Genomic DNA, 24,419 nt, shown 5'->3' with positions numbered 1-24,419 from the left:
TTCTCCGGATGAATCATCTGCGAGCTCTGCTCTGGAATCCTCGAGGATTCAGCTCCCGGAGTAACTCCATCACAGTATCTCTCTTCACTTGGAGTTGGTGCTTTTGTTTTAGCACCTGCAGCGTAGTTCGATAACGGAAGAGTTGGCCGGGCCCACGAAGTTCCGCTCTGATTGCATTAATTACAGTTGTTCTTGAGCTATAATACTTTCTTCGATACAGCCCAGACTGGTTAAGTTTACTTTTAAGAGTCCTCAAACTCATCCTTACACCATGCAAACTCAATAGCATGTCCAATATAACGCTGTACGAGTGACACTCATTGAAATATTTGATACAGTGTTGCAGGACGTCTGATCCTCCGGCTTGCTCCGTGCCTCTTAACAGCTCCAGAGACCGTCCGCAAGAAGCACAAAAGGGTACAAATGCCCCAAAATGGACTCCACAAAAAGGGCAAAACATTGTTTAGCCTCACCTGGCTCGAGTTAGTGACCTGTTCTGGACCTGATTAATTTTGCCGCTAACTACCCGCGTAAAGCTCAACAACAAATCATAGACGTTATCGTTACGTCACTTCCGGTATTATGGGTATTCCCAGGCGGCCGGGAAGTGCAAAACACCGAAAGTGACCCAGAATCCTTACCGTGCTAAATATTGCAGTAATTTTTATTGTAGTAATACAATTAAAAAAATATGTCTCCGCTTTCATTGTTGTGTTTCAGGATTTGGTCATTTGTTCCATGTTTTGCTGTTGTGTTTCAGGATTTGGTCATTTCTACTGGGATTTGTTGTTGATTGTATCTTCAATGTAAACGTGTCTTGCATCTCTCGGCCACCGTACTTCTGCCTTGCTGTCAGTAACTAACACTGATACAACACACCTACAGTGCCCTCTAGCACAGTGTTTTTAACCCTTGTGATATCCTAGGCACTTTAACATTGGGAGTTGGGTCATCTAGACCCACTAGACAGTGGTCTGAACCTTTTTTCTTCAATGATTTGTGATCTTCACTGGTGTCCATGGATTACATGAAATCTTTCCACCTTTATCCACCTTTGTCATGGTAGGGAGAACACGTCAATGGAAGGGTGGGGTCATCTAAGATAGCACAAGGGTTACTCTAGTGTGCCACGGCACACTAGTTTGTGCCGTGGGAGATGGTCAGGTGTACCGTGGGAAATTACCCATTCACTGATCTAAAAACATTTCCCATCTCCAGGTTATCAGCTCTGTGTTCATCCAAACCTGGCCCTGATAAAACACTGAGATGTTAGGAATATGAAAGATGTTAAAATACTTTTTAATAGAATCAAATGAACAGAAAGAAAAGACGTTTTGATAAGAATGAAACTTCAGCTCTGTTTGTTGAAAAGACACGCCCCTTTAACTGTCTCCACCAATCATTCTTGGAGGTTTAATCACACGTCTTCAGTCTAACCAATCATAAATGTTTAAAGTCTTCACTTCCTTGTTCCAACTCTGCTCATAAAGTCTCTCAGTTCCAACAAAAATACCAGCTAAAGCTTGTCTTTAACGGGTGTAGCTTTCCGCGGGTTCCGGTATCAGACCGTGGAACAAGTGAACAAAACAATGAAGCTCAGAGAACCGGCTGCCGTTTTCGCACTACATCTCCCATGATGCATTGGGTTAAAGTGACAGCGTCTCAACCACAACGAGCACACATCAAACAGTTTTTTAAATCAACAGTCAACAGTTTAGTTCTCCTTCAATGTTTGTTTATTAACAGCCAAACATCCCAGAGTTTGGTCCAAGTCGTCTTTCTACCTGAAACACTTTTCTAATAACGTCTGGATTAGGGTGAAGTGGCCAACAGACACAATTGAACTAAATTCAAACCATTTAATTATCTAAAAAGAAATAAAACACTTTTGTTAAAGTTTTCAAAGACTTCATTTTTGACTAAGACAAGAGAAAAACTAATGGAGCTAGTTTAGCTCGTGCTGGTTTGCGGCACCTTCTGTCCATTTCAAATCTGGGCTGCTTCCTATTCCCTTCTCTGCTTCTGTGCCGGTCCCAAGCCCGGATAAATTGAGAAGGTTGCATCAGGAAGGGCATCCGGCGTAAAACAGTGCTAAGTTAACCATGCAACTCATCCTCGAAAGAGTGGTTGATTTGCTGTGGCGCCCCCTGATGGGAAAAGCCGAAAGGGAAAGAAGACGAGAGAAAAACTAATAAAACTTCAACATGTTAACTTTTTGTGTAGCTACAGAAAACATAGATATAATGTTAGTATTTTTCTGTAAATTTTATCAAACATATTGTGATCATATAATACAAAAAATTACAGTTACCTTTGCACTAACATTGAAATAAATATGAGAAAACAAATTACTATTTAGAAAGAACATGTTTGTTTTTTGTGAGGTTAGCTAGAATTGCATGTTAATAAACTTAAGGGAAAAACAATTACCAGGGTGAAATTTCAAATAATTTAGTTAGAAATTATCACTGAAAACTAACTTAACTTTTATTACATCTTTTAGAAAAAAGTGATGCAACTTTTTCTGCCACAATTATAACTAAAATGCACGCGAGATTGCAAAGGGACTGTACGTCAACACAGACCATGAGTTTCTCCTTTTTTCAATGTTTGGATGCTGGGGTTGCCGCAGGATATTTGTCAAGAATAAAGTGTGCCTTGGCTCAAAAAAGGTCGAAAAACACTGGTTTAGCCGTTGCTTCAAAGAAACAACCCCTAAAGGGCAACCAGTTGTTAGTGAGAAAATAATGAATTTATGAGCTAAACTATGCAAAATAACTGACTCGTACAGTAATCAGAAATCATTAACAGCTCCATCCCCTTATCTACATTTTCTTAAAAATAAAAAGCTTCTCTGAAATATAAAAACAGGTTGTCTAAGCAGCAAAAAGATGAGGACTGATCATTGGGTCACTAAATTGCTCCCTGTCACTCACAGGCTGCACAGCTGTTGGTTGATTTGGAAGTCCAAATCACACTAAAAACTAGCGAAGCTCAAACAGAGCCACACGATGATGGTACATTTTGGTTCACCAGAAAAATAGAGTCCACAGGCTCCTGCTGTTAGTACTGATGCTTGGAGCTGGTCCTGTGTGTTCTCTCAGTAAAGAATAATTTAAGAGAAAACCCCAGCTCGTCAAAACTGTCCTGACTTCCCTGTTGTTAGCTAGCAATAATGATATAGCAGATCATCCTCTAAAACAAACAACTGGTTTATTTAATGCATCAAACATGTACATGTCACTGCTGGTGTAAGCTATTTGAGGTGCTCTTTTCAATATCTATAAATTCATGTGTGTCAAGGTCTGTCGCCTTCTCGCCTAAAGTTCCACTAAATTTCAGGAGTTTTTTTTTCGTTCTGCCACCACATGATTTAGAATCAGAATCAGATTAGAATCAGAATTCTTTATTTTCATTGGATAGATTGGAGTGGTAAGAAAAAAATGATAAAACTTTAAAAACTTTAAATTATCAATAATATAATACAACAATTAAATACAAGTATGAAAGGAAAGTAGAATAAAGTGGAGTGCAGTGAAGTGCAGCATAATAAGTATGGTGTTTAGAGGTAGGTTAAGAGTCAGTTATTGCATAGAAGTCAGTTATTGCACACATATGTAGTAAGCAGTAGTTTAGTCTGACTGTGGAACAGTCAGAGTGGGGTGTGGTTAGTGGAAGTGTGTGCGTTCCATGTGGTGATTGCCTGTGGAAAGAAGCTGTTCCTGAGTCTATTTGTCCTGGTTCTGATGGACCTGTACCTCCTTCCAGAGGGCAGCAGGTTGAATGGAGGGGAAAGCAGGGTGGGTGGAGTCAGTGATGATGCTGGTAAATGCCCTTCAGTGACGAGAGAGGGCAGCCGATGATCCTCTGCACTGTCTTTACCACTCTCTGGAGGCTCTGCCATTCTGCTTCAGTGCAGTGAGAGAACCACACTGTGATGCATGAGGACAGGATGCTCTCGATGGTTGTGCGGTAGAAGGTTACCAGCAGCTCCTGGCTTACATTGTTCTTCCTGAGTCTTCTCAGGAAGTGCAGGCGTTGCTGTGCCTTCCTGATGACAATCATGGTGTTGATGGGCCAAGTGAGGTCAGCCGAGATGGAGGCGCCGAGGAGGGTGAAGCTGTGGACCCTCTCCACACAGTTTCCGTTGATGAAGAGTGGGGGTGGGTCTGTTTGCTGCTTCCTGAAACCCAGGATGATCTCCTTGGTCTGGGTGGTGTCAGGATGAGGTTATTAGCCTGACACCACCTGGACAGTGTTAGGACTTCATCTCTGTAGGCCGTTTTGTAGTAGGGTCCTAATTTAACTGTGTGCGTTTGCGAGGAAGTCTTTGATCCAGGAACAGGTGAGTGGGTGGAGTCCTATGTCAGACAGTTTGCTGACCAGAATGTCAAAAATGATTGTGTTAAAGGCTGACCTATAGTCCACAAAGAGCATCCTGGCGTAGGTGTCTCTGTGTTCCAGGTGGCTCAGGGCAGTGTGGAGGGTGATGGATCTGGCATCCTCCGTCGATCTGTTCCCTTTGTACGCAAACTGGAGAGGGTCGAAAGTTGGATGAAGGCAGTCCTTGATGTGTCGTAGGAGCAGCCGTTCCAGACACTTGGTGATGACAGAAGATCACCAAATGCTGACCATACCAGAAACAGATCCCTGACCCTCGACAAGGTGTTCAAAGTAAGGCGGAACACTGTTTGAGCAAGTAACAGAGAAATAAATATACACCTAAAACAGTGTTCAAAAATAAAGGGCTAGAAATATGATTATAGATGGATATGTATATTAAAAAGCCTAAATAAACTGTTTTATATATCTGTAAATATTTAAGAATATAAATCTGAATACTATGGAGATGCTTCGGGTGTATTTGAAGAAAAGATTGAAACGAGGCCAAATTAGTGTTTATAAATTACAAATGTGTGTTGGGTGTTTTGAAGTTAACCCTTGTGCTATCCTATGATCCCACCCTTACATTGACGTGACAACTGTATTTTACAATGTACGCAAACAGCTCCCTATGACAAGCATGTAAACCTATTGTAAGAAGGAATTTGTCAACCATTTCTTAAAAAACTATTAGCCATATTTATATTGAATTCCTTTATAATCTTAAAACCTTAAAGCCACTGTATACAAGCAAAGGACTGCTTCTAACTTTTGAATGGGGCTATTTTAAGGCGGTTTCAAATGATAAATAAATTCAATTAACATGCAACAAATAAAAATGTTTCTCTTTTATTTTGAAAAATCCAATGTCTTTCAGTTTCTCCTCTAATGACGTTACATTTACATTGACAAAGGTGGATAAAGGTGAAGAGGATTTCATGTAATCCATGGACACCAGTGAAGATCACAAATCATTGAAGAAAAAAGGTTCAGAGCACTGTCTGTATCTGATATGTCAAAAGATTCATAATCCCTGTTGTAACAGTAAAATATGTCTAACACAAGAAGCTCATGAAACTCAAGACTTCATTTGCTTCACTTGTTTTCTCCCAGCAGCTGTGAGTCAGTCTTCCAACTCAGGTCACCTCGCCTTATTTCAATGGAAACTCAGCTGCGTCTTCTTGACTTGTCGGAGTTTGTTTTCCAGCTTCCTCCACTTGCGAATCATAGATTCATTAATCTTGAATTCTCTGGCCAGCTCCTCGATTCCCAGGTAATCTTTGCTTCATAGGCGTGTCTTTTTGCATTTTCAGGGTTTCCAGAACAATGTTGTTCTGCATAGTGCACATACCTGAAGTTTTGTGCAATTCGGGGGGGTTGCCTTCTTTCAGGTCCTCACTTCCTTCCTTATCGCTCTCATGCTGTCCTCTCCTACATCCTCTTTCCCAAAGTCACGCAACAACACATAAGACGCATGGCCCCATATGTTGCTCCGTACATTTTGGAGAAAATGTACGAATTTTCAGTGCACCTCATGGTCGTGAAAATCTGTATTCAATGAGGCTGCATGGTGGAGCGCTCTTGCCTCACAGCAAGAAGGCCCCTGGTTCAAGCCCCAGCTGGGGGGGACCTGCAACAGAAAACTCAAAACGCATTTAACATCCAGGGAAAATCCAAACAGGATATGACTTCTTTGAATAGTCAAGTCTCAATTCAGAGTGTACCTTGTTCGTTAAAAAAATACTCTTTGATGATTGCAGCTGTTGTAGCATGGTGCACTGTAGGACATGTTGGTGCAACCTCCTGCTATACAATTTTCATAATTGTGTTTTGTTTCATTTATCTTCACGCAGTTATGAAGATGCAGATGTTTCTACAGACCACCTGTCTGTGCTGCCTTTTCTCTGTTACTCTCCGGTTTTAACCGCTCTATCACTCTAATCTTCCTTTTTTCTTTCCTCGGGGGAACAGTTGTTGTTTTTTTCGGGGGGGGGGGGTTTGTGTAAAGTCCATTGAGATCCCAACTTGCTGGCTTGGGGTTGCCCTCATTGCAGAGGACATTCTTAATGTTTAAAGAATTCTTGGCAGGAAGACTCAAATTGCAGTTGTAAATCCTTTGTGCTGTGCAATTTTACCCTTTTTTTTTCCTTTTTACTTGTCCTGTCCAACAGCTGGGCAGACAGATGAGAGCTGAGGGCCTCTTGTGTTGGACATATTTTACTTTAAGAATAGGGGTTATTAATCTTCAAACCAGAGGTATGTCTGAATGAACCCCTTTTGTAATTGACAAACTTTATTAATTTCAATCATGTTTGAAAATCTTTGGTGTTGGACCGGACGGAAAAGGAAAGAGGGGAAGAAGAAAGAGGGACGTTAGAGAGAGGGGGGGGAGTAAGAGGGTAATAATAGTAGGGGGGGATAAGACCATGAAGAGCAGCAAATTTACTGGTTGTTTATCATTACGGTAAGGTTCAAATGTAGTACAAAAAGGGCGGGGCCTGTCCACACACACACTCAAATGTTATCAACACACCTGCTAGCTGCAAAAATGTCCACATGTCAACATGTACACAATACAGATAGTGTTCACACACGCATACTTATGCCTTCAAACCAACTAGTGTGAAATATTTCCTTCATTCAATCACACAAACTATTAGTGCAAAGGTGAGCTAACACCTGTGCTCAGGTGAGTGTTTATGTTCTTCTAAAATGGATGGAGGAATGTGAAAAGAAGGAGGAGGAGCGCCCAGCCACCCCCACACCAAGACCGCCGCCGCAGCAGCAGCGCCAGCTGGAACCCCCCAACGCCACACGGCAGCAGGCAGGGTACAACCGCCCCCCGGCGACCACATCTGCCACCCAGGCCAGGGCGAGCAGGAGCGAGGACCAGAACCCACCCCCCAGGGACATAGACCCCCCTGGCTCAGGTGTAATGTGACGCCCCCCCCCCCCCCCCCCCTGCGCGGAGAGAGCACCGCCGGGCCCAGGAAGCCGGCACCCAGGGGACACGGCCGCTGTTGCCAAGGGCCCCGTACCCCCCACCAGGGAAGTGGTAGGGGACAGATGGTCCTAGGTTCCACCTTCCTTGCAAAATGTGTCTGCGTGTATGTGTGTTTGAGAGGATGTTTGTGTGCATGTGTTTGTGTTTATGTTGGAATGTATATTTTGAGGGGGGAGGGGTGTGTGTACTAAGGGGGGTGCAGTTAAAATTGGCGGGTAGGGCACTGACGGGACATCTCCTGATTACTCACAGTGATGTCCCCTCACCCTCCCCACCAAGGGGCCCTAAATGTCTAAGGTGCGGTTAAAATTGGCGGGTAGGGTGCTAGGAGGACATCTGCTGCTTGCTGGCAGTGATGTCCAAGCACCCCCCCTATCAAGGGCCCTACATGTCTACGGTGCAAATAAAACCGAAGGAGGGGGGGCCCACTCCATACGGCAACCATGGGAGGGGGACCACTGCCAAGTAGCCCCCCCCAAGGCGCATCGCTGGCTAAACTCCCACCCCCTCACCCTAATATGAGGTTATATGAGGAAGGGGGTAAGTTGGGACAGCTGGTAGACTGTCCCCCGCTTCAAGAGGAATTTTACCCATTTTTAGTACATTCTAAAAATGAACCCCTCGGTCACTGCAACATTTAAAGCATCTTCATGATTCAAAGATGTGTCATATATTGTACTATGTGCCACCTGGTTCCGCAGATAACATAGAAAGCACATCTGAGTAATTCTACATTGCTGGCATGAATTTACCAGCAATGAAAAGAGCAGTTTCAGTCGCTCGCCAATTTAATGACATTAAAAAAATTTTTTTTTTAAAAGAAGCAAGAAATTATCTAAAATTAATTCCTCCAGCATTATTTTCCAAATTTAATGCCACATTTGGAGATTCTGTCACTCTACTTATTATGCCTTTAATGCACTGACAGAGAGTTGGTGCACATATACAGTATATAAATTAAAGTGTTGGAGCACTAAGGGTTTAAAATAATAGAAACTGCCAAGCCTCAATTTTCCTTTTATCCTGTTCTTTTACTCACATGGTTGAGTTTGATTGATGCTGTTGTGCACCATTTCCTCAAAATCCTATGCATTTTTAAAGTACCTGAGGGGCACTAGCTGAAAACTTATTTCCAATGATGCTACCTATTGTAATAATGCAGAGATAATGCTGGCATGGCACGTTGTATTGATTTAAGGCAGAGGTTTCTGATTTGGGATTCATTAAAAAAAAAGAAAAGGACAAAAATCGTGTTCTTTTGCCAGGAGGACTATGTGTAACATAGGTCTAAAATCCATGAATTCCTCCCGTCATCAGTGCTGGTTGTTTGATGATATGACCACCTTACATTAAACATTATGTCAAAATGCATTAATAGCCTAAATGTATTGCACAATGGACAGTAATCCTTAGTGGATGCAAAAAAGGCTGTTTGTCACCAAATAAAAGATCCTCAAAATAGCTGAGGTTTAATAGACCTCAGGTACAGAATGAACAGAGCTTGAAGCTAGGAGAGTACAAGGATGCTTGGACACAGAACCTTATATAGGATCCTAATGAGAAATAGATTGCAGCTGTGACTGAATTAAATGTTTCAAGAGACCTCAGAGGGGGGGGGGGCATCCAGGAGAAGTCACAGCCGGACAAAACAAAACATTCAACCACAACAAAGGCATTTCATAACTTTTTTTTTAGCTGGTTCCTTATGTTGAACAACTTACATACAGTAATCAATCTTTGAAAATAAACTTTTAATCTTTGGAAAATATGCAAAAGGTCAAAAAACTATGCTGGATGAAGGAAATTACTTTACTATTATCAGCATCTGAGAACAGACAATGAAAGGAAAACCTGAGACTTCTGCTGAACTTTGGGTTTGATTTGCAGATTTTTCTCTTTGAAGATGAACAAAAAGTGCAGTGACTCCACCAGCTTCTAACAAGATACCATATGCATCTAAATGGGCCTCAACAGTTTATTCAAAGACATGAAACATCTCATTTTAGCTTCCAATCTGCCAATATTGTCAAACTATTGTCTCCATACCTCATATGCTTCATTTGAGCCTAATAAATCATGTGAATGGTTAAGTTTCAGTTTTTTCCACCATTACTTCTTTTATTCACCTGGAAAACTGAAACAATCACTTTTGTTTTGGAACACATTGGATGAGTTCAGAAATACAATAAATGGGCATAAAGTACAATAAAATCCTACCAGTTCGTGCAAGCAAGAGTGCCTTACAATTATAAAAGTAAGAGAGCAAAGCTTTCTCAGGATTCCTCCATCTTCATTTAGCCAACGGGTGAGTGTGCCAGCCTCTGATGAAAAGTGTATCTGGACCGGCTTTCTAATGAGATTGGGGAGTGGTTGTTAAAGCTTTCATATAAAGGCCCATGACAAAGAAAATTTGCCTTTGTGGTGTCAAATGATCCCTTGGAAATAATAAATTGACTCTAATTGATAAGAAAGCAATTGTTGGCGCATTAGGGTCAGGCTGTGTGGACAAACTGTGGACATCTTGTTTGTGAAAGCTCCTGCCACAGAAAGGATTTTTGTGTACAAATCAAAGTCATAAGATTCATCCAAAACATTTCCTTATTTGACAGACAGTGTTCCATTACCATTTTAACAGTGTTTGCATTTGTTGAAGAGTATTGCTGGGCTACCAAGGCACATACTGCCAGCTATAACTGTATTGTTACCTCGGGAGCAGCTTAACTACTGAAGAAACAATGCATGAAAGAACAAAGTCTGTTTTCACTCCTTTAGCTTTTGTAGAGCGCCTCACTTACTGGCAGCTTTTTCCTAGAAACTCTGATATCACTTTTGTACCTGTAGCTGTACCAATTAGCATAGCTGCATTTGCTTTGTTGCTTCTGTAACATTTCTTGGGATTGGTGCCAAATATAAACATATCACAATAATGTGAATCCCACTAATTATGAAAGAGCTATGCAGCATTGCATAGCAGCTCCCTCACTGTGAAGCCCTTTACATCCAGAAAAGCTGTTTACTGTGCGTAAATGGGTGAATGAGAACCTTTCAAACCCTCTGAGTTCCCTTGAAAAAATGAATAAGGCTGGAATAGGGCTGGGGTGGAGCAGAACATGGGGGGAGGGAGGCAGAAAACTTTGGAAAGGTGGCAAAACACCAGAGGGAAGGCCATTACAAATGAAAGGATCAGAAAAATACTCATTTCTAACAGTTTGTTGTTTTTATTTCATTTGAAAGTATGGCTTTTGTTACTTTTGGAAAGCCTAAAGACATTTTTATTTATGCTTTCTTAATCATTATTAATATTGATACTAATATTGACTCAAAAATTATGGTGGGGGGTAAGTGTGGGGCAGAGCTTTTTGCTGGAGGGGCAGCTCCCCCCCCCCCCCCCCTTTAGTTCTGACCCTAGAGTGGAGCAACAGAAAATACTTGGAAACCTGCAAAGTGTTTTTTGATAAATATAATAAATGTGATACAGTTTTCTGAACACTATTGTGATTGATTTTCAAAATAAAACCTAAAACAATGGTGGAAGTGAAGCATGCAGCAAGAAAATTAATTTATGTTTAAAAAATTCATAGTTTAAACAACAATGGAGGGAAGATTGTTCAGGTGAGGATGAAGATGTACAAACTGAAATTAGTAGAGGAGAAGAAGAAAATGAGAAAGGAGGAAGTGTATTTTCTGCATTTATCAAGTTCTTCATAATCAGTTCAAATAAATTTTCCACAAAGTCATGCCTCCTTTTCTATTTTCTTTAAGATTTATACTCAAATGCATTTATCCATATTAGTGTTGTAATGATTCATTTGAACAACAATTAGATTCATATCATAATTTGTGGTCGCTGATCCTAGTCATAGTCGATATTTGTTCATTTTGAATGATCCAATTCACTGACCTATAATCGATCCACAACATCTTTAGCTAAAATTTCAATAGATTCCTTGTATTTCTTGCAAGATTATCAAGTTTAAATTAAATATGTGTCCAAACAAACAAGTAAACAACAATTAATGGCAAAGATTCCAAGGAATCTAAAGCAGGGGTCGGGAACCTTTTTGGCCAAGAGAGCCATAAACGCCACATATTTTTAAATGTAATTTCAAAAGAGCCATACAATAATGTAGCGTCCCTTTCCCACACTGAGCCACGGAGACTTAACCTCTTTTCAGGTTCTTTATTCTGGTGACTGCAGACCGCAACAAACGCCGTAAAATTAATTCAGCAACTCCTGAATCTCTCCCGCCGAGACGAGAGAGAGCGCTTCTCCCAACTTTATATTCTCTCACTGCCGCATCAGCCCTCCTATTTCCTTATTCGGCCCATAGCTGAACCCCATTGGTCCAAACTCCCTAACAACAGGCTTAGCGACAGAACTGATGGCCAATCAGATCTCTGCTTGATGCGTTCCATGAACTCCAGAACTTTTAACGCGGCCCAGTCACCCAGTCCAAGTCAGACCGCGACAATATGTTTAAAACTAAATATACAAGTGAATGTGTGCATTTGATGTAATTTCAACATTTTTAAAGTACAATAAGTCTGGGGATTCTTTTTAATAACATCATTATGCTGTTGTTAATAAATGATGAGTATTTCTCGTGGTAGTTTTGCTGATGGTCTAGTCCGGTTGATACGTGGTGAGTTTCAGCTTCATGCAGGCGTTGAGACTTTAAACGTGATCGTAGGTCTGAATGTTCTATAGATGTGAGACAGACATGGAACCAAACACACACTCACACGCTGCAGTGAGTGACGGACAGCGGGTTTTTTACAATCCCTGCGCGATTCACCTGTTGCCTGTCCCCCCACCCCCACCCTCTGCTTTCTTCCTCACACATCCCGTCCCCGAAACTGCGCGCTCTTTCTCAAAGACGGGAGCGCGCCGTTTTAGGCACGGCAATTCACAGGTTTCCGGCTGGTACAAACTCTGTGAAATAATAGATAATAGTAAACTGATAGTTTTCTCTCCAAGCACCGATACTACTCCGCGCCTCTGGCATCGCATCGCACCCGGGAAGGACTGGTCTAATGAAAAAAAAAAAGTAAAATTAAGGATTTGTCTGCGAGCCACATGTGACCATCAAAAGAGCCATATATGGCTCGCGAGCCATAGGTTCCCGACCCCTGATCTAAAGGGAACATTCTTAGAACATTCTAGACACTGTATGGTCACGTCTTTGCTAAATTCAAAGTGTTTCCACACATTGGACTGGAATGAGGACTGATCTGGGGGGTATTCCAGAAAGCAGGTTATGCTAGCTCCCACGATAAGTTTGAGGCTAAGGAAGTTGATAACCTCAGCTTTCGGTTCCAGAAATGGAGGTATGTTTCAGGGTAGGTCAAGTTGCCATGGCAACTCATGCTCTGAACATAACCTGGTCCGGAGTAGGTTTAGTTGAAGGTTAGTTTGTTTACAGAGAGGTGAAGCAGCATGGCGTGTCCATTTGAAGATGATTTAGTGGATGAAGAAGCTCAGATAATACTTTTTCCACCATGAGAGGGTGATAAGACCACATATGGATGTTGGAAAGATAAACTTTTTCACTTTGATCTAACTTCATTATTTGCTTCAGTTAAGATAAATCATTTTTTTGTTAGGTCACCTTAAAAATAACACGTAGTTTTCAGACAATTATTTTCCTTTCATTCAAATTAATTCAATTAAGTAGGTGTAACTTTGATGCTGCTGTTAAATCGGCACCGCAAGGGATTCTGGGATATCATTCCCTTTGCCTGTCTGGACGGATTTGGGTTTAAGTGTGGGTTTTTTACAAAATGTGTTTAGTTGTATAGCTGTTTTACCGTGTTTCACCGTGTTTGGCCGAGCTATTTTGTCCTACTATGCTTAAGTCTCTGCACCATGAGTGAGAGTAAAGTAGAGGATGATGAGTTTATATAGCACCTCTACCACCCAAACCTGTTATGTCAATAATTGAATATTCTGTGATGAATTTTTGCACTCCGTGCATTTTTTTCCGTTCTTTTTATTGTTATAAAAATGAGCATATCTGCCGGCTAAAACTTAGACATAAGAAAGTTCAAGAAATATAAGTAATTAAGATGGAAAAAAGATTGATGAAGTAATGTGACATTTAGTTAGATAAATACGTAAATTTGAGTTGTATAAACAATTATTGAGTTTGAATAAATTTAACTAAATTATCTTTCAGCCGTGTTACTTTTTTGATGGACTTATAATTTCTATCCGCCGTCATTAAAATCTCAGACTCCGTCTCACTTCCGTCTCAAGTGTCGCGCTTTCTTTTTTTTTCCCCACGCGTTTCCATGGTGACTCCAGAAATCAGCGATCTATTAAGAATGTCTTTATGTACCGTGCGTTAACCCAGGGTTACCAAGTCGAGCATAATTACGCCAACTCATATCCGGTCTTTTGGAACCGACATACCCAGAGTAAGCAAGTTCAGGCGGATTTCAGCCAGAGTTCAGGCTTAAAGTCAGGCTAGTTTAAACATGCTTCCTGGAATACCCCCCTGTTTTTGCTGTCATCACATGTATTTTGTCTGCTGTGATGCAGTTCGTTGTTTTTACGTCAGAGTAAAATAAACTTACAGTGTATTTAGCTGTTCTTTCGTCTCTCTGTGACACAGTTTGATGTCTTGTTGTCCTGCATCAGTCGAAGGAGAGTAATAATAAAAAAATAATAATAATAAAAAAATAATAATAATATTGTCTTGATGCAAATAGGAACAACATAAGGTTCAGGAGGAAAACCATAAAATTCCGTGTTAGTTTTGGATGGCGTTTCTTCTTCTGCGTCGCTGTCAGCATCAAATACTGATACATGCGCCAACAGTGCCCTCTATATGCTGTAGTAGGAAACAACCACTGATGGGCAACCGGTTGTTAGTGGGAAAATAACAGACATATGAGCCTATATAACTTTCACAAATAAGTCGCTCCTGAGTATAAGTCGCACCCTTGGCCATTCTATGACAAAGAACGTGACTTATACTCGGAAAAATACAGTAATGTAGAAATTTTCCACCTGCTGTGTAACATAAACTGTTTCAGGCTGTCACAAGTTGTTTCCGGGACCCAAAATAGGACAAACTCAGGAGTGCAAGAAACCAGATTTATTTTATTCTTTAACTTGGAGGAGCCCAGGGCGTGGAGAAAGGTAGAAGAGAGGGGCGGAGTGAAGTCCTCGGTACAGCAAATGGATGGAGGTGTGGCTCAAGACCCAGAAGTCAAAAAAGAGAAAGACGCTCGTTGGATCGTGGTACAACTCAGAGGCTCAGTCTCACCGAGGCTTGGGGCAAAATGGCGTGGCAGGGAAGCAGCAGCAGACAATGAATGAAGCTGAGAGCAGAGACTGGAAAATGGGCTGAGCAGGTTAGCTGGAAGCCAGGCTGAGTGACGAGCAGACAGGTAGACAAGCTGGCAAAGACACCAGAGCAGGTGAGTTGAATGAAAGCTTGCAGTGCAACAATCTGGCAGAGAGTGAAGGCCAGAGGCAGAGCTTTATAGAAGCAGGCACAGTTGGAGGAAGTCAGACTATTATGGCAGGGCAGCTGCTGCCATGACACAGGCTTTCTTATTCATTCGAAATATTCTTTAAACCTTTAACAGCCCTGTTAGTAAATGAATGGTTTACTTCAAACGACTGTCCAGTGCATGTTCAAGTGATCCAGTGGACATTTTTTTTTTTTTTTTTTTTTTTTTTTTTTTTTTTTGCAATATTTTATTTTCATTTTCAAGTGTACAAAATCAAACAGGCAAAACAAACAGTTCAGGTGCTCTTTAGACCATTACAAAACACAATGTAAAAATACAAGTAAATAAACAATTGCCAGTTACATTCTATTCAACATTTATTCACAGGCCGTCCAAACAGGACATAAATAGAAGAAAGAAAAATGCAGTCTCAACACAGAGCTAAATAACTTTAACTTTCTGTAAGTGATTTAGAAATGGTGTCCAGAGTTTATTGTGAACATTAATTGAGGCAGTCCTGACATGGCGAATTTTTTCCATGTGGATGAGAGATAGCATGTCAGTCAGCCACACTTTAAAGTATGGAGAAGCCATAGATTTCCACTCTCGCAAAATTTGTCTTTTTGCAGTCATTAACCCAAGTTCTAGTGGTTGTTGCATTACAGTTGGGATAGCTCTAGTACGTACGCAGCCAAAAATGGCGAGCTCTGCATCGGGTGTTATAAAGCAACCATAGGCTTTGGCATACCAGTCAAATATTCTGTTCCAGAAGCCAGCCAATGAGGGACAAGACCAAAAAGCATGAGCCAATGTGCCTTCAGATATTTTACATTTATCACAAATGGGAGTAATTGAAGGATATATTTTGTGCAACCGTACTTTGGAGTAGTGGAGCCGATGGATGATTTTAAATTGTATGAGTTGGTGTCTGCTGTTAACTGAGCACGAGTGAATCTTGGACAAACACTTTTCCCACATAGATTCTGATATTTCTATGCCCAACTCCTCACTCCAAGCATCTTTCATTTTTGTTGATGTCACCCTGGTGCTGCCATCGAATAAATGCACTATTCTAGAAACCAAATGTCTGGAGTCAGGGGGACTTTTGAAAATGTCATAAAGATCATGTTCAGCTGGAAGATCTTGAAATAATTTAATTTTGGACTGCAAGTAATGTCTAATTTGTAAGTACCTATAGAAGTGTGAATTGGTAATGTTAAAGTTTTGTTTAAGTTGATTAAATGATGCAAATTTTTTATCTATGTATAAATCTTCAAGTTTGGACAAACCCCTCTCATTCCATTCCTGATACAATTTGTCATCCCAAGGAGGCAAGAAAGAGTGATTATGGCATATTGGTGACTGAACAGAAATGTCTGGCAAAGAAAGAAAGCTTCTAATTTGATTTAAAATGCGCACTGATTGCTTTAGGACAAAACCCAGTTTCCGGAGAGACTCCGCCCTCTCCAGTTTGGAGAAGAGCAGAGCCTGTAAACATGAGAAATCTCTCACTCCCCCGGCCTCCATCTTAACCCACAGCGGAGTGGTGGGACCAATGGTGTCCGGCGATCCCTGCTGCCAGAACATCAATGCTCTGATATTAGCAGCCCAGTAATAGTGTTTGAATTCCGGTAGGCCAAGACCTCCTTCCAACTTGGATTTTTGCAAATGCGACTTTGAGATTCGAGCATTTTTATTATTCCAGATATAAGAAGTGATTATTGAGTCCAACTCTTTAAAGAAGGAGGCTGTGAGGTAAATAGGAAGATTCTGACACAAATACAAGAATCTAGGCAGAGAAACCATTTTTATGGAGTTTATTCGGCCGATCATGGATAAGGGAAGGGTCTTCCAAGAGTCAATATTCTGCTTTAATTTTGATAAAAATTTTGTGAAATTCAAGGTAAAGATTAATTTTGGGTCTTTAGGAATAGTCAGGCCCAGGTAAGTGAAATGGTCATAGGTTATTTTAAAAGTAGCGTTTTGAATAGAATTTGGCGGATACGTTTTAGATAAAGGCATTAATTCACTTTTATTCCAATTTATTGTGTACCCTGAAATTTTTCCGAAGGTTGTTATCAAATCAATAAGAAGGGGCACAGACTCCTCAGCATTGCGCAAGTATAACAATACATCGTCTGCATACAAGCTAATAACAGTTTCTGCTCCTCCAACCACAAGGCCATGGATATGTGGATGTGCTCTTATTTTAACAGCAAGAGGTTCCAAAGCTAAGGCGAACAGGGCAGGAGAAAGAGGGCAGCCCTGCTGGACTGAGCGCTGTAACGGAAATGGTGATGATCTCTCCCCATTAGTCAGGATTGAGCACAACGGACCTGCATATATTAGTTCCACCCAAGATATAAACGTTTCACCAAACCCAAACCTTCGCAGTGATTCAAACAGGTAAAGCCATTCAACCTGGTCGAAGGCTTTATGCGCATCAAGACTCAAAACCGCAGCTTCATCAGAGCCATTGTGGTCGGCATAGATGGTGTTCAGAAGACGCCTAACATTGGAAAAGGAAAGTCTGCCAGGGATGAATCCTGTCTGGTCAGGGTGGATAATAGAAGTCAAATACGTGTTTAATCTGGTTGCTAAAATTTTGGTAATTACCTTCCGATCAAAGTTTTGGAGAGCAATGGGTCTGTAATTCGCTGGATCGGCCTCGTCTCTGCCCTTCTTCAAGATTAAGGAGATGTTGGCTTCATACAGAGTTGTGGGTAATTTACCTCTGCGTTTGGAATCGCATATCATCCTAAGCATGAGAGGAGCAAGATCATCACAGAATTTTTTGTAAAACTCTGAGCCAAAGCCGTCAGGGCCTGAAGCCTTGCCTGATGGAAATGACTTGATGGCTGCGATCACTTCATGCAGTGTGAAGTCGGAGTCAAGATGACGCCTTGCAGCATCAGTTAACCTGGGCAAATGAAGAGAGCCAAAGAAATCATCTATGTCAGGCTGTGATAAGTTCTGATTAGAAGAGTAAAGTTCGTGATAAAACTCTTTGAAACGATTATTAATTTCTAGCGGGTTTGTTAGAAGAGTGCCATTTTTATTTTTTATTTTATGAATAGCTCTCGATGCCTGCATTCCTTTAAGTTGTTGTGCTAGGAGCTTATTGGGCTTATCTCCTATCTCAAAATGTTTTTGCCTCAGTCTCAATAATGTATTATTGATTTGACCACTCATGATTACATTGTATTCATATTTAAGTTTCAGCATGTACCTGTAGTCGGAGGGGGATTTAGAAGTTTGATATGTCCTTTCTAGAATAGAAAGGGCAATTTTAATTTCAGAAAGCCTTTTATTTTTTTCCTTTTTGAGAGCTGAGGTATAAGAAATAATGTCACCACGTATAACAACTTTCAGTGTTTCCCACAGCGTTGAGTCAGACACCTCCCCATTATCATTAACTTCAATAAATTCTTTAAGTTTAAAAGCAATATGTTTACTAAAATGTTCATCGCTAAGAAGGGTGGGGTTGAAGCGCCAGGAATATTTTTGTTTAGGTAGATTTAGGGACAGTGATATAGACACAGGGCTGTGGTCTGATATCAAAATGTTATGGTATTTAGAATTTGTGATTTGTGAAATAAGGTTAGAGCTGGTTAAAAAATAATCTATCCGACTATAAGATTTGTGCACACTGGAAAAGAAAGAATAATCTTTATCTGTGGGATGTTGAATTCTCCAAATATCTACTAAATTTCTATTTTTCATGAGATTGTGTAAAACCCGCAGTGATACACTTTCTGGAGGAGGGCGCGAGGATAGACGGTCAAGGAAAGGATCTAAGTAGCAGTTCCAATCTCCTGATATTATTATGTTTGAGTCACTTTCATCTGGCAATAAGTCAAAAACTTTCCTGAAAAATGTTGGATCATCCGTGTTCGGGCCGTACACATTTAAGAAGGTTAATGGAAAGGAATCTATCAGGCCTGAGACCATCACAAATCTGCCCTGTGGATCAGTTTTCACAGATGATAATTGAAAAGGGACGTTTTTCCTAAATAATATGGCTACTCCTCGGGCATGTGATGTAAAAGATGACTGGTATACCTGAGACACCCAGTTACACTTCAAAATATGCTGCATTGTACCTTTAATATGGGTTTCCTGGAGAAAAATTATATCCGCATGAAGAGATTTCAAATGTTTGAATACTTTCCCCCTTTTTACTATTGAACCAAGCCCTCTAACATTCCAGGACACCATCTGTAATTCTCTGTTTCCTACATGCACGTTACTTTGTGATCTATGCATTCTGATGAGGACAATGAGAAAAGAATGACTGACATGAGGTTTAATATGCTTAACAGTCTAGTCAAAACTGGCAGTAATGAGACATAAAGAAAAAATAATGCAATTTTTGCACCTGAACCATAGAACAAGAAAAAAACAAAACAGACCCTCCCCCCTCCCCAATGAATGCGTCCTGAACTTGACGCATAACATTCCCCTTTCACTAAACCAGGAGCTGCCGGACAAATAGTAAGAGCGGTAAACACCCACCACCATGGTATCATATTAAAATAAAAGTATTTACACACCACCAACATAGAATAAATATCCGCATTAATTGTCGATCAGTTTTTACACCTGCCAGACTGACATATCAGTGCGCATAGCGCATTTAAAGTAACTCCACAAACTTGTTCAGTCAAACTGTGGAGCAAAGCAGAGACCTTACTGTCTCACAGGTGACTTGCGTTGCTTTACACAGCGCGCGGCCTCCTCTGCGTTGTTGAAGATAGAGGGCGCCTGTCCATCATTCCAGTACACATGGAGCTTTGCAGGATACCGCAACACGTGTTTAATCCCATCACTGCGCAGGGCTCGCATCACATCTCCAAAAGCACGGCGCTGATCCATAACTTCGCTGGTGTAATCAGGATAGATGTGAATCTTGCTCCCTTTGTACTCACAGCCTCTTTGAATCCTGCAGCAACGCAGGATCAGCTCCTTCTCCTGAAAGTGATGAACTCGGGCCAGGATGGTGCGTGGCTTAGCTCCCGCAGCAGGTTTTGGTTGCAAAGAGCGATGTGCGCGGTCCATCTTCACTGGATGTGGGAAATGATCTTTTCCCAGTAGTTCTGGGATAAGTCTGGAAACAAACTCCGTAATCTTGCCTTCTTCCGCACCTTCCGGTATGCCGACAATTTTAATGTTGTTCCTGCGAGAACGTGCTTCCAGGTCATGCAGTTTGGTTTGAAGCTGATGTGTGTACTCCGTTAGACCCGTACACTTGGCTTCCAATGCTTCCAGCCTCTCATTCAGCGCGCTCGTCGCATGTTCCTGGTTTTCCAGGCGAGCTTTTATGTCCGATTGTTCCAAGTGAATGGACTGAAACCTGGACTCCAGAGCATCAAACCGCTCATCAATTTTCCCGAGTATGGTGGTGGCCATCTCCCGACACATCTCTTTGCACAAAGCATAGCTTTTGTCTTCACGGGGGTCGGCCGCAGTCTTGGGAGAGGACTCGCTTGTAATGCTAGTGTTAGCATTAGCACCGCTAGCCGCGTTGCTAACATATCCCTCGAGGGTTCCCGTCTTGTTCAAAGGTTTCACTTTCGGCGGCATTGCAAGAAAAAAAAATACCGCAATGGGAAGCGGCGCGTCTACTTACAAAAATATCGAAAAGTAGAAAAAGTTTAAGGTGGTGTATAATGAAAAAGTTCGAGTTTCGGTGGAGAGCCGTGGAAAACGCGTTTACATCTTACAGCTGCGCACTAGCGCCCCTCCAGTGGACATTTTTGAATTAAAACTTTGTTTTCACTTTTACATGACATCATACAGTGTACAAAACTTCACATAAAATTCTTTGAATTAGAAAGAAGTCATGTTAGCTTTCTACTGCTGAAATGGCAAGAGAAATACTAGTGAAGCCGCTTTCCTTAACACTCAATGGAAGCACAAGAAAGTCATTCTCAATTTCATCTTACATCAGTGAAATTTTTCTGAACAAATATCTTCGTAGGAACCAATTAACATCCGGAGAGGATCTGCCAACCAAAACCTTATTATTTGAACAAGTTTCAGTAACAGTAGAATAACAGCCGCAGACTGCCTTTCCTCAAGGATATTATTTATAAAAGAAAAAAGGAAGGGAGGATTCTGACACTAGAATCTGAGAACGAACAAGGTGATTGTAGCAGACCGCACTGTTGCATGGACACCATTCTGTAACCCTTGTGCTATCTTAGATGACCCCACCCTTCCATGGACGTGTTCTCCCTAAGGTGGAAAGATTTCATGTAATCCATGGACGCCAGTGAAGATCACAAATCATTGAAGAAAAAAGGTTCAGAGCACTGTCTAGTGGGTCTAGATGACCCAACTCCCAATGTTAAAGTGCCTAGGATAGCACAAGGGTTAAGCAAAGGATTTTGAAAAATACGTTACAAAACAAAAGCAATGGAAAGACAAAAGAAGGAGAATTGAGCCAAATATAAGCCCCTTGTCATAAGAGATGCATTACACTTAAGCACTTTTACATACATTATGAGAGCTGCTGTATTAACCATTAGAAGCACAGCAATTGTTACGCAATTACACTGCAGGATCTATCTATGTTGGCAATGTAAAAAGTGGAACACAAAAAAAAATGAAAACCCTCCAATATGAAAATATTTTTTTATGCAGTCGAGCATTGGCACTTCATGGGAGTTGTATCTTGTGCAAAGATAGCAAGCTGAATTTATTGGTGTGATTTAACATTTGGTGCATCTTCAAAGAACTGGCAAGTCTCTCCAGCTCACAGAGGATATGCCAAAGCAAAGAGAATAGACATTTTTTTGTATTTTTCTTTGCTCTGCACGCTCACAGTCAATAGAAGGGATCTGTGTTTGAGTTCTTGAGGAGCTTAGAGCTCATGCTCTCAGTTCATAAGAACTCCATAAGTCAATTTTTGGACCACTAGCTCCCCCAGTTGTTCATTTTAAGAAAAAAAAAAGTGTAAAGACTGAGCCTAACATTTGCTCAAATGAACGAGTGTCTTTTTTTCCCTTCACCCAAACTCTTTCCTTTTTGCAGAATATCTCAGGAGGTGATACTGTAGAGATGCGCTATCTACATGATGTCACTGGGAGGAAAAATATTAAAAGAGGCTTACTTTAAAGCTGGAATGAGTAAGAAGGCAGGCGTGTCATGCCATGTCTTTGTTATATTTTTCAGTTTGTTCCACTCCACTCTTCTACTTATGCTCATCTGCATCTGAGAAAAAGGCAACTACCATGTAGTTTGAAGATCACAGGTCCGTGCTAATTTTCACCTTTAACACAGCTTTATTTGGATCACTATGTGAAATAGCTGTATGTCAAAATTAGAGTGCAACTTTATGTGCAAAGGTCTCTCTTAAGTATCCCACATTATCCAACTGTTTATTTATCTATCGAAATGTGCTGTCGCCACGACGATACAGCCTTAGACTGACAGATCATTTTGAGCTGTGTGTACTTTTGAGCTGATTGTATGAGCAAAAATCCAGATTTTCCTCCTTTTTATTAAAAAACTCTGATGAAGCAGCAAACATTCTGCTTAAAAACACCGCAACACGGGTTGAAGTCCCACGTCGATCATCTTTTGACCTTTTTTAAAAGTGTTCCCACTGGTCTTTAAATGATGAACATGCATTTTTTTAGCCCAGATCAAAAAAACCTGTGTCATTTTCTGAACAGAGGTGGGCTGGATCCATGATTGGGCCGGCCCACTGAACAACATCAGAGACCCATGTTTTTATGTTTTTGTTTTGTTTTTCTGGCCACACGATCTAAACCCGCATAGAATGTAACATTTTATTCCATCCTTCTGTAGTCTGTGCTCCAACCTGAAACCCTGTAAAATCCCTGTCAAATAGAACAGAAGACAGTCTTCCCTTTCTATGTAGCGCAGTTCATCTTTTCTGGTTTAGCTCATTCTTTTAGAGCAATTATGCTGCTTTTTTTTAAACAGCACCCTGTCCTGTGTCCTAATTGGCTGGAGACCTTGTCAATTAATCTCCTCCGTGCCGTGTCTCCTGAACAGAAACGCAGAGCTCTTCAGATATACAGAAATCTGTGATCGATCAGATCTTTGTTTTCATTCTAAGATCCTGGACCTAATTTCTATGAAGGTTTTAGAATTTAAACAAGAGAGAAAAGGGTAAAAATGTTCACGTCTGTGTGAGAAAAGATTATAAATTGGGCAGTGTGGAGTTTTACTGCCATGAAACATCTGTAATTAGACTCCCTGGATTTCACCGATTATGGGTTATTTTTAGAATGTAACTCCTGCAATAAACGAGGGAACTCTGTACTGGTGAAAAGGTAACGCAGATACACGTAGCGGCAGCAGAAGACATAGAAATTTACTTTTTTCTTTATTACTGGATGAGAAACAGACGTGCAGGACTCAGCTTCTCAGTTTTAGTGCAAACTGTGAGACGTGTGAGGAGGCAAAGCAAGGCAAGTTTATTTGTATAATATATAATATATATAATATATAATTTGTATAACACAATTTGTAAACAAAGTAATTCAAGGTGCTTCACAAAACTTAAAAATTCATTAAAATCACAATACATCATAGAAATAATCAACGTAAAATTTACTTTAAAAGAAAAGAAAAAAAAATTGAAAATTAATTTAAAAATAAAGGAAGGAAAGGAAAGAAAAGTGCAGATAGGACCTTTCAGTCATATACACGGCTAAACAGAAATGTTTTAAGTCTAGATTTGAACATGAACACAGAAGAGGCCTGTCTTACGACTTCAGGGAGGCTGTTCCAGATTTTAGCTGCAGAATATTGAAACGCTGATTCCCCTTGTTTAGTTCTGACTCTGGGAATCAACAGGAGGCCGGCCCCTGAGGTCCTCAGAGTACGAGATGGTTCATATGGCACTAACATGTCAGAGATGTACTTTGGTGATCGGCCATGGAGAGACTTGTACACAAGCAGAGCTGCTTTGAAGTCTATTCTTTGAGGTACAGGGAGCCAGTGCAGAGACCTGAGCACAGGACTAATGTGATCATACTTCCTGGTTCTGGTCAGGACTCCAGCAGCAGTATTCTGGATGTACTGAAGCTGTTTTACAGCTCGTTTGGAGAGGCCAGTGAGCAGGCCGTTACAGTAGTCTAACCTACTGGAGACAAATGCATGAATAAGTATCTCCAGGTCTGGCTTTGACACTATGTTTTTGATTTTGGCAATGTTTTTCAGATGATAAAATGCCGCTGATGTTACTGACTTGATATGGCTGTTAAAGTTCAGGTCAGAGTCCATGATTACCCCTAGATTTCTGACTTGATTTGAGGGTTTAAGAGACAGAGAATGAAGGTAGCAGGTAGTAGAAAATAACGGGAGAGGAGCCACTATTTATTGGTTTTTCTTTTTAGTGTATCAGTACATTATATATTATTTCACAAATAGTGATATTTATTTGATTAAAAGGATCATGAATTAATAAAACTTTATTATAGGGCTTTACGATAAAAGAAAGATAAATGAAGTTTAAAGTTTTAAAGAAAGAGTTATTGTGACCCTCACAAGAAAAAGTTTGGGGACCCGCTCTAGCATCCATGTGGTGTTGGAT

At 40.8% G+C, this 24,419-nt stretch overlaps 1 long non-coding RNA gene across 2 annotated transcripts in view; it reads right to left on the bottom strand.

Annotated features, from left to right (window-relative positions):
- The window catches only part of LOC144984466 (uncharacterized), a 237,169-nt gene that overhangs the window by 171,726 nt on the left and 41,024 nt on the right, over positions 1-24,419 (bottom strand). The gene's annotated exons all lie outside the window — the stretch shown is intronic.

This window comes from Oryzias latipes, chromosome 16 (genome assembly GCF_053564925.1).
Source record: "Oryzias latipes strain Hd-rR chromosome 16, Olatipes_Hd-rR_3.1".
In the NCBI taxonomy this organism is placed as follows: Eukaryota; Metazoa; Chordata; class Actinopteri; order Beloniformes; family Adrianichthyidae; genus Oryzias; species Oryzias latipes.
This window is presented reverse-complemented; position numbering and strand designations above follow the sequence as displayed.